The 15,000-nt window shown below is 39.2% G+C and overlaps 1 protein-coding gene across 1 annotated transcript in view; it reads left to right on the top strand.

Moving 5' to 3' along the window:
- LOC120538896 (5-hydroxytryptamine receptor 7-like) overlaps window positions 1–14,631 on the top strand; it is a 173,601-nt gene extending 158,970 nt beyond the window's left edge. Inside the window, exon 3 of the transcript XR_005635532.1 lies at window positions 14,516–14,631. The gene's annotated coding sequence lies outside the window, so the exon portion shown is untranslated. The remainder of the gene's footprint in view (window positions 1–14,515) is intronic.
- Window positions 14,632–15,000: the final 369 nt, after the last annotated feature.

Genomic DNA, 15,000 nt, shown 5'->3' with positions numbered 1-15,000 from the left:
AACTAAGGGAGACAGAGCATTTGCAGCTGCTGCGTCTCACCTGTGGAACTCTCTACCTCATTACATAAAGGAGTCGTCTACAATTGAACTGTTTAAAACAAGATTAAAGACTCATTTCTGTTCACTACCATTCCGTGACCTTCAGTAATACTGATGGTTTCCTCATTGTGATTATGTAATCTTACTTCTATTTATTATTTATTTTATTTATGTTCATATATTTTATTTCTATTTATGTTATTTGTTTGTTTTCATTTATTCTATTATTGTAAAGCACTCTGGCCACAGCATTCCTATGTTGTTTTAAATGTGCTATATAAATAAATTGACATTGACATCCCACACTGCACCAATTCCCACTGTTGGGAATGGCAAAAAAGTGGTATGAGGCCTCTGAAATGGTCAGGAAAGCAAGACAGAATCTCTGCTGGTCTGCTCAGGGGGGCACAAAGAGATCAATGGAGACTGGCTGGCTTTGGCCTATGCCAGGGCAAAAATGTGCTTCGAAATCAAAGCTCAAAAATATATTCTTGAATGTCCCAGTATATCAAAAATGCCCAACTAGAGAAAGGATGACCAGAAATCCTTGATTAGGGGATAATTAAGGCAAACAAAGTACTTTGTATACTTACAAATGAAAGATTTATTTTACAATATTACTCTATAACAAAAAAAAAGCTCCATAGAGGATTTGCCTGAAAAGGCAAAGGCAATCCAAGGCAAATAAATTTCCACTATGAAATCCAAAAATCAAAAGCCAAAAACAGAACAACATAATGTTAAAAAGCTGGTAAATACAAAAAATAAGAAAAAAGGAGACTCTCATCAACTCCCAAGTGCATACAAATGTACCTCAGAGGGTCTGCGATTCCAATGGTCCTTTATAGCACTGGGTGAGGTCCCTTAATGGAGACTGACAGGTTAACCCCCCCTGTTGGGGAACCACCTACAAAATGCAAGGGACATATAGAAAAATTAATCAACACGTAGAAAACAAAGAATGAACGAAAGTAACAAAAATATATAATTATATTAAGAGTAAACAGAAATAACAATAATAACATATTAAAAAAGTATTGAAAAGACATAAAAAGGAACTTAATGAAACACCCATGCTCATGGCAAACACTCTAACCCCTCTTTCCATGAAGGTAAGCATATAACGGGCGACTCACTCTCCCAAACCGGCAGCTACACCACCATGACCCGTGGCCTAGCAATTTGAGGACGTTAGACTCAACAAGCCGTACTTCTTCCGAATAAACTTTCCCAAATCGCCGATCAAAAATAAACCAAAAAACAAACCAAATGTAAAATAATAAAGTGAGTATATATTGATAAAAAAGAAATGAACAAACTCCAAACAATATATATCATACCCTGACATAACATTAAACCCCAAAAGTGTCTGGCGGAAAGTAATAATAAAAAGAAAAGGTGCAGCACGAAGTTAATATACAATACAATCCCTCCCTTGACCCCACACTGAACACAAACTCAATAAGATACACCGAAATCACGAAACGCACATAAAAGTCCAGAAGATTTAACGGAAAACAGATAATGTTTGTGAACCTGGTTCAGCTGGAAAAATTGTCCTCCGATAATTACACGGATAAAAATGATGACTTGCTCCTCGCGCCAAGCAACAAGAAACAGTCTCACTGTGCTTAACCTTGGTACGTGGCATAATCCAGAACCCCGGGGGTTTTGCAGTGCAAAGATTTTGTTGTTGAATGTTGAAAGTGGCAGGTAGACAAAGGTGCGAATGATTTGGATCTGTGCTTTTTGGTGCTTTCTCCTGTCTCTGTAGTGAATCTGCGGTCTAGTAGAATGGGATTTTTTTTGTTTTTTTGTTTCCGTCCTTCTGTTTAAATAGCGAATGACCGGATGCACGTGATGAGATTGACAGGACCAATTATCATGAGGGACCACAGATCCACAGTGTTATCCTTCCCCTTTTGTTTCCAGGGGAGCATATTTATATACATAGACCAGGTAAACAGGACAACACGATGAAAGGTGGGACTCAGCACAAAATACATTTACGACGACATTAATCATTTAGCACCACTGCATGCATTTAAACTCATTCACAAGAAGGGTAAATTCTAAAAGCAGTTTGTTTCCCTGTGTCACACGCCTGTGACACAACCTACCTTAGGGATCTTTAGACAAGACAGCGAGTCAACATTACAAAGCATACTCACTCCTCCATTAGTCCATCAGCTGGCAAAATCACACATACTGTAACTGGGTGACTATTTTGAGATAACTGGGAGCAAAGCAGAAAATTAACCACAGAGAGTGAACCATTACACTGTCAGGTACACTCACACTCAGTCATCCATCAATCAGTGACTAGCCAGTGCTTATCGTGGCATCATTGGACAAATAAATAAGGACAAATCCACCACAGAAAGTCGGCCATTATTGTGCATTGTCAGGCACATTCACTCTCACTTCTCCATTCACCCATCAGTTTGGTTATCTGACTGAATAGAGAGACACACAGAGCCGTGAACACAAAGCAGAATCAATTGTGAAGGGCAAACCTTTGCATTGCATGGCATTGCAGTCACACTCAGTTATCCTTCCTTTAACTGAATATATCCACCCAATCCAGAGTTGGTGAGCCTGAGCCAACTTGGGCAGCATCGGGTTCAAGGCAAGAAGGAGCCCGAAGGAGAGTGCTAGTCGAACACAAGGCACACCCATACCAGACCCTTTTAGTGTTGCCTAATAATCTATAATGCATGTCTTTGGGAAGATGGAACACCTGGAATACAATCACCTGCCAATGGGTATGAAGATCTCAAAATCAAAAGAGTCAACACAGCGGAGATCATGAGAGCATGAGCACAATCCCACATCACCATTGTGATTCTTGGATTTTGAGTTCTTCCACCAGCTCAATACTAAACGAGTGACATAACCAGTCCACTGTTCTCTATGAAAATGGCTACATCATTTCACACCATGATTTTTTCAAAGTGCATACCTGAAAGTGTATTTTTCACTATTAAAAGACTATTACTATTAAAATAAAATATCCATGAACAGCTTTCTTTGTATAGAATAATGTGCTTGAATTCACACTAAGTTACAGTATAAGTACAGGACCTTACTGGATCAGCATAAATTAATGCCACAGGCTTTGGGTGAAGCTTATTCTTTACCGTTTTTGGCTATTCTAACCCCTGAATGTACGGCATTCCTCTATTAAGTTAAAAAAAAAAAAAAAAAAACCTACACTTTCATTTACTCCAAGGTTTGTGGCTTTGAAAAGAGTTATTTTTTACAAGAATTTTGATGGTTAAAGTTTCAGGTTTCCTTTCCTTCATTACTAGCTTCTCTTACCTTACAAGAATTCAGAATGACATTTAGAAATTTTAAATATATTAGTATTTGTATTTAAATTATTATTATGAGTTTGCATCGTGAAACAGTGTTTAGCGTTAGCATTCAATTATAGCTCCAAAGAATAGTGGGGTTCAAATCGTGGCTTGGCGGCAACTCATCTGGGTTTTAAATTTTCTCCCAATGCCCACGTAGGATTTTCTCTATGCATTCCAGTTTTAAAAACTGCCAACTGTGAATAAGCCTAGTGCTGTTACCCACTTAAGTGCGCCTGCAACACACTTATGTCCCATCCAGACATCCTTCTTGCCTTTTGCCCAGTGCTGCCAGGATAGTCCCTGGTCCCTGCCTTTGGTTCTCTAAGACCCTAAATAGGTTGCTGCTGGGAGAAGTGCTAGTGAGTCTATCAGGCGGTGTTTGCCCTGTGGTCTGACTGGACCCCAATGCTGCAGTACAGTGACAAGGACACGGTCCTGTAAAAATTGGCACAGTATTTTGGATGAGATGTAAAACACTGTGGACACAAAAGATCACTGGGCAGTGCCCAAATTAGAATAGGATGTTTCCTGACGTCCTGGCCAAAGTTCCCATCACAGCCTTGACATTCCGGACCCCTAATCATTCCCTATCTCTAATTATCTAACTATCTCTCTCACTCCTTCACCACCTAATAGCTAATGTGTGGTGAGCGTACTGGCACAAGAATGGCTGCTGTCCCATCATCCAGGTGGATGCTACACATTGGTGATGGCTGGAGTGGTTTCCCACTGTTTATGTAAAGAACTTTGAGTAGATCAGAAAAGAGCTGTATGAAGCTGATTAATTAAATGATGAGTGCACTCATCAGCACTGCTGCCTCACACCTCCAGCCTGGTCTTCTGCATTTTGTCCCTGTTTTCCTCCGTCATCACAAAGATGGCTTAAATTGCAATGGTGTGTGAAGAAGAGAATGGATATGTGTGAACGTGTGTGCCTAATGGTGCAGAACAAATGGTGAAGGTAAATCTGTGTAGTACTATAAGGCTAATCAATGACAAAGGCACTATATAAGAATGCATTGATTTGAATTTCACTAACTGCACACAACTGGCCAGAAATGCACATGAGACCCCCTCTATTATGCTCCATATTAACTACAAATCCTTTTCTATTTTAAAATTGTGGCAAAAAGCCCATTTTTAGCATTGAAATTCAGGGCAGTTTTTTGCCTGGTATGGTTTGTTAATCTTGTACTTCCATTGACAGTGCTGCATCCTGCTTATCCTGCCCATCCTGCCCTTTTAAACATCATTATTACAATTTGCAAAGCCATTAGCCACTGAAAGCCGTGCCAATCACCAGATAAGTGGCACATAGTCTCCACAGAGGAGCACCGAGTGTTCATGGAGGGCTTAATCAAGCATCATTTAAATGCATCCAGTCTGGCTTCCACTGACGAGATGTACTCAGGAGATGAGGGACAGGAGGGATCCAGCGGTTTTTGTCTGGTTTGATCGGCTCATCAACGTCATAAGCCATGCAGGTGAAAACATGTCGCCAGGTCCTCCATAATCCTGTGGATGCAGCTTGCTTTTATTTACTTAATTTTTATGTCTCAAGTTGAATAAATTATGATGGCCCTCACCTGCCGAGCTTCAATTCATCTGCTTTGATTTGATCGAAATGGACAGTTTAAAGGCCTGAAAAAATTTCAAATGGTCGCTGATCCATTACAGGCCAGATACCTTCTAATGCACACTTTTTGCTCAGGGGACTGCTGTGGAAATGCCTTGTCTTCAGATGGATTTGTCTGCTGGTGAAAGGTTTTATTTTAAATGGAATCCTCATCTCCAGATACAGGACTCGGCTTTGCTTGTTCACTTTTTAGTTTGTTTTAAGTTGAAAAGTCTGCCTGAAGGCTTTTACGTGAGTAGAAAGAGGAAAAACAGAAATATGAATAGCTCAGGGGGCCTCCATCTGAGTACTGTGCCCCATAAGCAGGTGTGAAAAAGAACACTGGCCACTGGCAAGAGCACATTCCTCTAGGCCACATCCTCCTGCATCTTGACTTGTTTGCTTGTTGTAAATGTAAAGGAATAAAAAGTAAATTACCATAAAAAAGCAGAGGGGACGGTGTGTGGAACCTCATCAGAATTGCCCATTGTTAAAAGTCGAATTCCCCAGGGGTCAGTGCTAGGGCCTGTGATAGATGGCTGCACAGCTGGGATGCCTGGAACGTGGAAGGACCGGGAGGGCGCCAATACCTCCCCCGGGACACGAGAGGGCTACCACCCTGGGCAGCAGGAGAGCCACAAGATTGGAGCTAGGAGGCTCCACCCTGTTGGGGCACATGACCACCGCCAAGGGACACCCAAACGTTCCAGGCAACATGGACTGCAGCACTTGTGCCACAACAGGAAGTGCTGCTAAGCCCGAAGACAGATATACCCGGTGTGCTTACATAAGCTCATGCAGCATTTCCACAACACCTGGAAATGCTGCAGGAAGCTCATCAGGAAGCACCTGGAGCACATCCGGGAACTGGATATAAGGGGCCGCCTCACTCCATTCCAGGAGCAAGAGTTGGGAGGTAGAGTGACCGAGCTTGTCGAGAGAGGAGTGGAGGAGGCAGGAGAAGAAAATAATAAGGACTGTGACTGATTGGTGCATTGTGCTGAAGGAAAACACAATAAAAGAGTGTGTTTCAGACATAGCTGTCTTGGTGTCTGTTCGTGGTCCAGGCTGGTTTTCACAGCCGCTGCTTTTTTTAATATATATAAATGATTTAGATAAGAATATAAGTAACAACCTGGTTAAGTTTGCAGATGATACCAAGATAGGTGGATTAGCAGATAATTTGGGATCCGTTATATCATTACAGAAGGACTTGAATAGCATACAGGCTTGGGCAGATTTGTGGCAGATGAAATTTAATGTCAGTAAATGTAAAGTATTACACATAGGAAGTAAAAATATTAGGTTTGAATACACAATGGGCAGTCGGAAAATTGAGAGTACACCTTATGAGAAGGATTTAGTGGACTCTAAGCTATTGACTTCCAGACAGTATTCAGAAGCCATTAAGAAAGCTAACAGAAAGTCAGATTATACAGCACCCTGTGTGGAGTGCAAGTCCAAGGAGGTTATACTCAAGCTTTATACCACACTGGTGAGGCCTCATCTTCAGTATTGTGTGCAGTTTTGATCTCCAGGCTACAAAAAGGACATAGCAGTGCTAGAAAAGGTCCAGAGAAGAGCAACTAGGCTGATTCCGGGGCTACAGGGGTTGAATTATGAGGAAAGGTTTAAAGAGCTGAGCCTTTACAGTTTAAGCAAAAGAAGATTAAGAGGTGACATGATTGACATAGTTGGAAACTTGTTAAGGTTAAAATTTGTACAAACATTAGGATTTTTTTTTACACAAAGAACGATAGACACTTTGAATAAGCTACCAAGTAGTGTGGTAGACTGTAAGACGTTAGGGAGTTTCAAAACTCAACTTGATGTTTTTTTGGAAGAAATAAGTGAATAGGACTGGTGAGCTGAAAGCAAAAAACTTACAAATACAATACAATACAATTTATTTTGTATAGCCCAAAATCACACAAGGAGTGCCGCAATGGGCTTTAACAGGCCCTGCCTCTTGACAGCCACCCAGCCTTGACTCTCTAAGAAGACAAGGAAAAACTCCCAAAAAAAAGCCCAGTAGGGAAAAATGGAAGAAACCACGGGAAAGGCAGTTCAGAGAGACCCCCTTCCAGGTAGGTTGGGCGTGCAGTGGGTGTCAAAAAGAAAGGGGTCAATGCAATACAGTACAATACACAGAACAGAACAAATCCTCAATACAGTATGAAAATAAAATTTTTGAAGTACGGAGTAGAATTTAACAGTGGATGATATCACATAATATGATTTGGATTTGTTTAGAGTCCTGGAGACCTCATCCATCAAGCTGCCTCCTCCGTTTGGCCATTCCACAGCGGAAATAGTGCTAATCCGATGAAAGGACCTCTCTTTCCCACGATTCCTGCGATCCTCCATCAGGGATTACTGTACTTTAGGCAGTCAAAACAACTTGGCAGGTGGGCCATGGCACCAAGTGCCACATTTGAGTACTGAGAAGAGAAACAGAATAGGTGAAGGTTAGTATCAAATTATAACTATCATGTTACTTATGTTTTAGTGCTAATGACTAACAACAGAGATGCTGTCTGTACAGGTAATCAGCAGCTCTAGTCAGGATATGCTAAACTGAAGTAGGGAATCTTCAGCCGAGACAGAAGGGGCACCTCTTATAGTAGCAGGCAGACCATTCCACAGTTTAGGGGCCCTGTAACTAAAAGCTCGACCTCCCACTGTTATTTTATTAATCCTTGGAATCATAAGCAGACTGGCATCTTGAGATCTTAATGCGCACTCTGGTTTGTAAGTCATGATAAGTTCAGACAAGTAAGCCGGACCTTGGCCATTTAATGCTTTATATGTTAAAAGGAGGATTTTGAAATCTGCCCTAAACTTAACTGGGAGCCAGTGTTAGGATTTAAGAACTGGAGTTATATGTTCGTATTTTCTTGTTCTTGTAATAATTCTTGCAGCAGCATTTTGGATTAACTGGAGGCTGTATAAAGAACAGTTTGAACATCCAGTGAACACCGCATTGCAGTAGTCAATCCTACTAGAAATAAATGCATGAATTAATTTCTCAGAATCCTGTTTATTTAGAAAGCGCCTTAATTTCCCAACATTTTTAAGATGGAAGAAACATGATTTGGACAACTTTGTAATGTGCACTTTAAATGACATGCTAGAGTCAAAGATAACTCCTAGATTGCGGGCTGATTCAGTTAAATTAATGGTGATTCCAACTGAGTTAAACGATGACGGAATATTGTTGTGATCCGGGTCATTCCCTCCAGCAATTAATATCTCTGTTTTATCGGTGTTTAAAGACAAGTACTTCTCATCCATCCACTCCTTTAATTCAGTAACACAACTAATTAAAGACAACATCGGAGAAACTTCATTTGATCTAAAAGAAAGGTATTACTGGGTGTCATCTGCATACGAGTGAAAATTAACATTATGTTTCCTAATGATAGATCCCAGTGGAAGCATGTAAAGTGAAAACAGTAAAGGTCCCAGTACTGAGCCCTGCAGGACACCATATCTCACTTCTGTGTATAATGATGGAGTACAGTCAGCATATTTCTGCACATATTGGAATCAATTTGATAAATAAGAACTAAACCAAGTGAGCAACAGTACCTGTAAGCCCAACATCATTTTCTAGCCTGTGCAGTAAGATAGAATGGTCAATGGTGTCAAATGCTGCACTTAAGTCAAACAACATAATTACAGTGGAGTTTCCTTCATCAGAGGATATCAGAATGTCATTTTCAACCCACGTTAGTGCCATTTCTGTACTAAGACCAGTGCGGGAACCAGACTGGAATTTCTCAAATAAATTGTAATACGTAAGGTGTGACTGAAGCTGATTGGCGACTACAAATACAGATGTTTCTTGCTCAGTGACAGCTTAGTTTGTCGATTTTATCATTAAGCACATTGAAATATATGAAGAGAACGTTGCATCTGGGTCTGATGTTATTTTCACTGCACTGACTTTGGATATAAGGCACTGTATCTGCAACGCTGTACTCCACCAGCAGCACACAGGGGCACGCCTTTGTGTCATTTTCACCACAATGATACAGCTGACCTGACATAACCGGTCCTAAGCTAACCTAACCTCTATCAACCTAGCATAACATTAGCATGATACATACAACACATAAATTAATAATAAATATTGAAATGTAGCAATAGTAATACATTAATAACAGTATTAATACTGCATTATGACCACTTACAACGGTCTTTCAAAGCTATTTGGGTTTTTTTTATTTATTGATTTTAATTAGAAGCAAATAACATTCCATACAATCAAGTCAAACTTAACAAACCAAAATTCAACACCCCACCCCCCCCAACAGAAAGCGAGGAAAGCCAATAAGCAGTGCAAATCTTTAAAGGTAGCACCGAAGGAAGAGTATCCTTTTCCTCAATATAGAAGCTTATTCTAAAACATTATTGATTAGATCCTGTCATATTTTAGAAAAGCTTTGAACAGATCCTGTTTTTTCCAGTTTCAAATAGTATAGAACATCAGTAACCCACTGACATAAAAGAGTTGGGTTAGGATTCTTCCAGTTGAGCAAGACAAGTCTATGTGCCAGTAGTGTAGTAAAGGCAATTACAGTTTGTTTGTCCTTCTCCACTTTAACCCCATCTTGGAGTCCACTAAACACAGCTGCTAATGGGTTAGGAGGGATTGTGACACCAGGCCTGTCTGATAGGCATTCACTATGTTAATTTGCTACACATCTGAAAAATGTGGCCCTGTAAGGCTGGAGCTAGATTGAGGCATTCACAGGTTAAATCTTGCCCTGGATATAATTTGGACAACTTTAAACAAGATAAATGCGCTCAATAAAAGATTTTAAGTTGAGTGATTGAATGCTTTGCGCATACACAGCAGTATATTCAGTGCATGGCTGCCTTGCACTCCTTTTCTGAAATATTAAGTGAAAGGTCTTTTCCCCACCGTAAAAAAATGTTAAAATGTTTTATATATTGTAGAGATGCTATCTGAGTCATCAAGACTGATCAGTATTTCCTCTGGAATTGAAATAGGAGGGAGGTGAGGAAAATTAAGCTGGTTATGTTAGGCAAAGTTTCCAATTTTAAAGTAGTAGAAAAATTGTGTTGATGAGAAATTAAATTTGAAGCTAAAATAGGATAGAAAACAAATCAACCCCCACCCCTGAGAAAGAGAGCTTTGAAGATTAATTGTTTGCAAGATACAAAAACATTGTCTACGTACAAGTCTCTAAATATTTTAATTTTCCAAACATGAAATACTGTGTATGTTTGAGAAGGTGGAAAAAGGTGGTTATTTATGTAGAGGTGCAAAAGATAAGAGCTTCTCTGTCTTAAAGTGCTTCCTATATTGATTCCACATTCTGAATGAATGAAGGGCAATTGATTTATTAGTGCATTGATGAAAATTTGTATTTATTGGGACACAGAGCAGGGAATATAAAGAAGAACTGCAAGATTTTAGTTCTATTGCAGACCAGGCTTGTGTGTATTCATCAATTTGTGTCAATGTCCAGGGGTCACATGCATAAACGGTGCGTATGCACAGAAATGTTGCGTAAGAACGTTTCCACGTTCAAATCGTATTAGCCCTAACACATGGCGTAAAGCCACGCACATTTCCATGGTACTTCATACCCTGTTGTACCCAAGTTCTCCACTAGGTTTTGCAGACTGGCGGCACCCAGCATCAAAGCAGTGCTACTGTTCCTGTGTGGTTATTCTTTTATTTTCCTGACGCGGCTTTAAAAATACACTGAAACTAACCGCATATTGTTTATTAGAGTAATGCATCTGATTGTAATTAACTTGTAAGAATATAATGGTGTAGGGAATAGCCATAGTATTCCAAATACCAGAACTGCTTTAGTGTTGTTACTCTCACTGCACCTTCTTCTTCTTCTTTCAGCTCCTCCCGTTAGGAGTTGCCACAGCGGGTCATCTTTTTCTATATTACTCTCACTGCACCACTCAGAGTATTTATATCACTGTATCTGAGTGGGGAATCACAGCAGTAGCTGATCAGAAAGGGAATTATCAGTTTTATAGCATCAAGCACACACTGTCTCAGCCAGGCAAAACGCTTCAGAGACTTTCCTGTACGGACCTCGTGGTTCAGAAACAGTTTCATCCCAAGAACTTTAAACACGGTCAATCAGTCCATCAAGTGCTCCTTGTAGAACTGTTTGTACTTGTAAGTACAATCACCTCACTGTAAACTTGCACTACAGTTATAATATTGCACAATCTGTGCCACTTTATAAAGCGCATATTTACATATGATGACCATATCATTTTTAAGATGAAATGCAGCAAAATATGTTGATTATATTATATAGATAAAACTTTAACTTCATTTAAATAATCTGTATTGTTAATAATTAAACATGTAAGGACACGGTTCGGCAGCGCTAGCTAGTTCACGTATTGATCCTACCTTGTGCTGTATTCTTTCTGGGGCTGACGCAACACTGGAAGGATAGATGGATAGAATAATTAAACACGTAGTACAATAGTACACAGATATTTCAATGTTCCTTAAAAGTTTTGAAGAATTGGCGTTTTAAGCTTACAGATGACTTAACGTTTATTACAGAGCTGATTGTGTGGCGATTGGGTATTTGGGGAAAGAAAAGTAAGAACAGGAATTGGAGATTAGTAAGTTTGAAAGAGACAGTACTGCTATAATAATTTCATCGAAGGTCGCACACAATCACACACCATGTTCCCCTGTTTAATAACATGCTTTAACTCCTATAATCATGAAAAAGATATCACGTATACAGTACATCTCAGTATTTTAATTATTCAGAGAGCTGTAATATCACGAATGTAATGGATTCTGTGTCCAGTCGGAGAAAGAGAAAGCAGAAGCACGTAGTGATTGACACACAGAGCAAAAGATCAAATACAAAACAAAGCATTTAACGTGTTACTTTAGTTACGATGGGATTTGAGAAACTAGTAAATTAAACGATTTTAAGATGAAGTTTATGATGTTCTACTTTAATGACAGAAAAAACTATGTGATTACAGTTGAAATTTCGAGATTGAAGTTGACACTTCCTGCTTTTTCCCCACTGTGTGCCTTTTTTTTTCTCTGTACCCTAAGAAGCTTTCATATGACACTCAGATGGTGGGCTACGTCTCGCCTTTTCACGGTGACTTTGATGTCTGACAACTTCTTTTTTATTTCGGGCACTGTGCGACTTTGTGAACTTGAGATTTCAAGTTTCTCCAACACTCTGTCACTCGATCAACTTCATTTTGTTGATTATACCACTGTTTAAACCAACAAATAGTATGTTTTTCCTTTACCTCCACTTGGTATTCGCTGAAATTCTTATATTTTCCCCCGTGCTTTTGCCATTGCCTTTTCACAGTACACTGAGTTTAAGGGCTATTTATATTGATTTGCATATTCAAAGAGGCGTAATTCTGGGAGGAGACGGGGTGGGATGGAAGGTGCGTGCACATGCATTACTTTTCACACTGATCGCGATTTATGGAGTGGAAGAACGCGGCAGTGGGCGAACGCACAAATTTATGCATCTGGATTTTTCTGTGCGTAAGCATATTTCGGCTTTTGTGCTTACGTCATGTTATAGTGTGAATTCTACGCACGGCATTATGCATGAGGCCCCAGGTTTTTATGGTCTGTATATTTGCTTGCCAGTTATAAAATTGAAAGTTAGATAGTGCCATGCCACCTTCTGCTTTAGGTCATTGTAGAGTCGCCCTTTGGATAAGCGTATGTTTCGAATTCCAAACAAATGACGTTATAATTGAATCTAATTTCTTAAAAAATGATTTGTTGATGTATATGGGGATGCTTTGAAATAAATCTTGACAGTTCCATCGTTAAAGCACAATAATATGTATGTTGTTAACTGAGCCATGACTGTATATTTAAATACAAAAAGCATATGCAGAAAATAACATCTTAGTGTATTTGTGTCTTAATGGTAACATTTTTTTGTATGGACTTGTACGTGAAATGTGTCTAATAGCCTTCTCCTTTAATAGTATTACTCAGAGTGCTGTGCAGTTCAAGCAAACAGAAAGGAGTGAAAAATTCACATGCTTTAGCATTGGGCTTCTTTAGTAGCAGAAGCAAGAAAATCTAGGAAAAAAACAAACAAACTGTACTTTCAGTTTGAGGAATCTATGGGGATGGGCCAGCCCTTTGTAAGTTTCTTTTTCCTGTCTAGAAGAAATTTTAATGTTCTGATATCTAATTCTATTAAATTTATCTAAGGGAGTCATGATGGTGCAGTGGTTAGCACTGGCCCCTTAGAACTCAGCTCACATTTTAGGCCATATTAATTGGTCCTGCATAGTCGTGAAATGCTTTTCTAGCTCTCATTAACACTTAAAGACCATTGCACCATTCTAATCCAATCAAAACTAGCTCAGTTTCTCCTTCCATCAACACTAGTTGCCATGATTAGGGGGAACGACTGCCTTACCTTGTAACTTGCCCCTTCCTTTAAACTTCAAAAAACATATACTCAGGTTGAGGCACTCCTATTTAAGGATATGCAGTATTACCAGGTATTGCAACTAAGAATTACTTTTCAGTTATTATTCTGATGCTTAACTAAGGTTGAAAAATTCCATTGCAAAATGGGTTTTCAGGTAGCCGGCTCAACAACTGGAGGGGAATAGAAACAACCACGATGTTATGGACACTTTGATGTGTTCAATATTACTGTGAAAGCAAAATGAGCGAGAGATGACCAACAGTTTAGTCAAGTGCAGGAAAAGTCGAATGGAAACATGAAAAATATGTTGAGAATCAAAGAAATAATCCTTTTACTAGGCCTAATGGTAATATATCTAACTATCCACTAAGAGAGAGTAACGAAACATTGTTTATTCATAAAGAAATAAGAAATAATGGGTGCGCAGCAAGATTTATATTGTAGGTTCTGGTGGGATATCAACCCTGACATTGTGGTCACATCACCTAAGAAAACAAGATGATACACAAAAGTAACTTTGTCAATTCCTTATTGAATTTGAAAATAAGCAACACGAATCAATATCTAAAACATCAAAAACACATGAACAAAATAAATATATTATAACACACCATTGAATTACCAACTAGACTGAAGGAAAAATGACCAGATGTCTCTCACTGTAGGCCACATCTTCTCAATTCAGGCTATAAAGGTCCTCAGTGACAGCAGCTGATTTACACTTTATTTCCATAACAAAGTTATGCATGGAATTTAATTTGGTGACACACATACTACTAAAATATTAATATACATGCAACACAAGGACAAGGTTAATTATTGTGAATGATTTAACAAAAGCACACTTAGACATATTTATGAGATTTTTAGGTCAGGATGTTAAATGATTGTTGGTAAGCTTTGTTGTTGACTGAAGTGAGCCTCTTTTATTGGCTTTTAGGGGCACCTCTCCTCAAAACGTGTCTTTGCTTACCTGTGCAGATTTTTTTAGTATAAACCTACAGAGTAATATCTAATCTCTTTCTCTGTTTCAGTTTGCCTGAAGACGGGCGGGTGTCTCATCATGCTGTAAGGTCTTGTTAGGATAAGCTGAGGAGATGCCATATTTTAGGAAGGGGCATTGGGAATCATGCCTGTATAAAGAGAAGAAATCTGCCTGGGATTTTAACCTTGTTTTTAGTGGATTATTAATTTGGATTTTAACCTCCACGTGGCACCTTGCTTTTAATGGATCATTTATTTATTGAAGATCTTTTACTTAATTTTTTTTTTTTGCACTGTACTTTTTGGAGACTGTTTGGCTTCAATGAAAGCACCCAACATTGGTACCAACCACTTGCTGCCTGTGTGTATCCACGTTTGCCTGGCTCATCCTTGGGTTTGTTATCGATGTTTCCAATTCAAGTGAAGTAACTAGAGCTGGTGGAGCCAGCCTGGATTGTCACACTGCCACCAAAGCCACTTTTGTCTGGGACTTGTTGATCTGAAAATCCTATCTCCAAAGATGTTCCTAGAACTA

The sequence above is a fragment of the Polypterus senegalus genome, chromosome 11 (assembly GCF_016835505.1).
Source record: "Polypterus senegalus isolate Bchr_013 chromosome 11, ASM1683550v1, whole genome shotgun sequence".
NCBI lineage: Eukaryota > Metazoa > Chordata > Cladistia > Polypteriformes > Polypteridae > Polypterus > Polypterus senegalus.
This window is presented reverse-complemented; position numbering and strand designations above follow the sequence as displayed.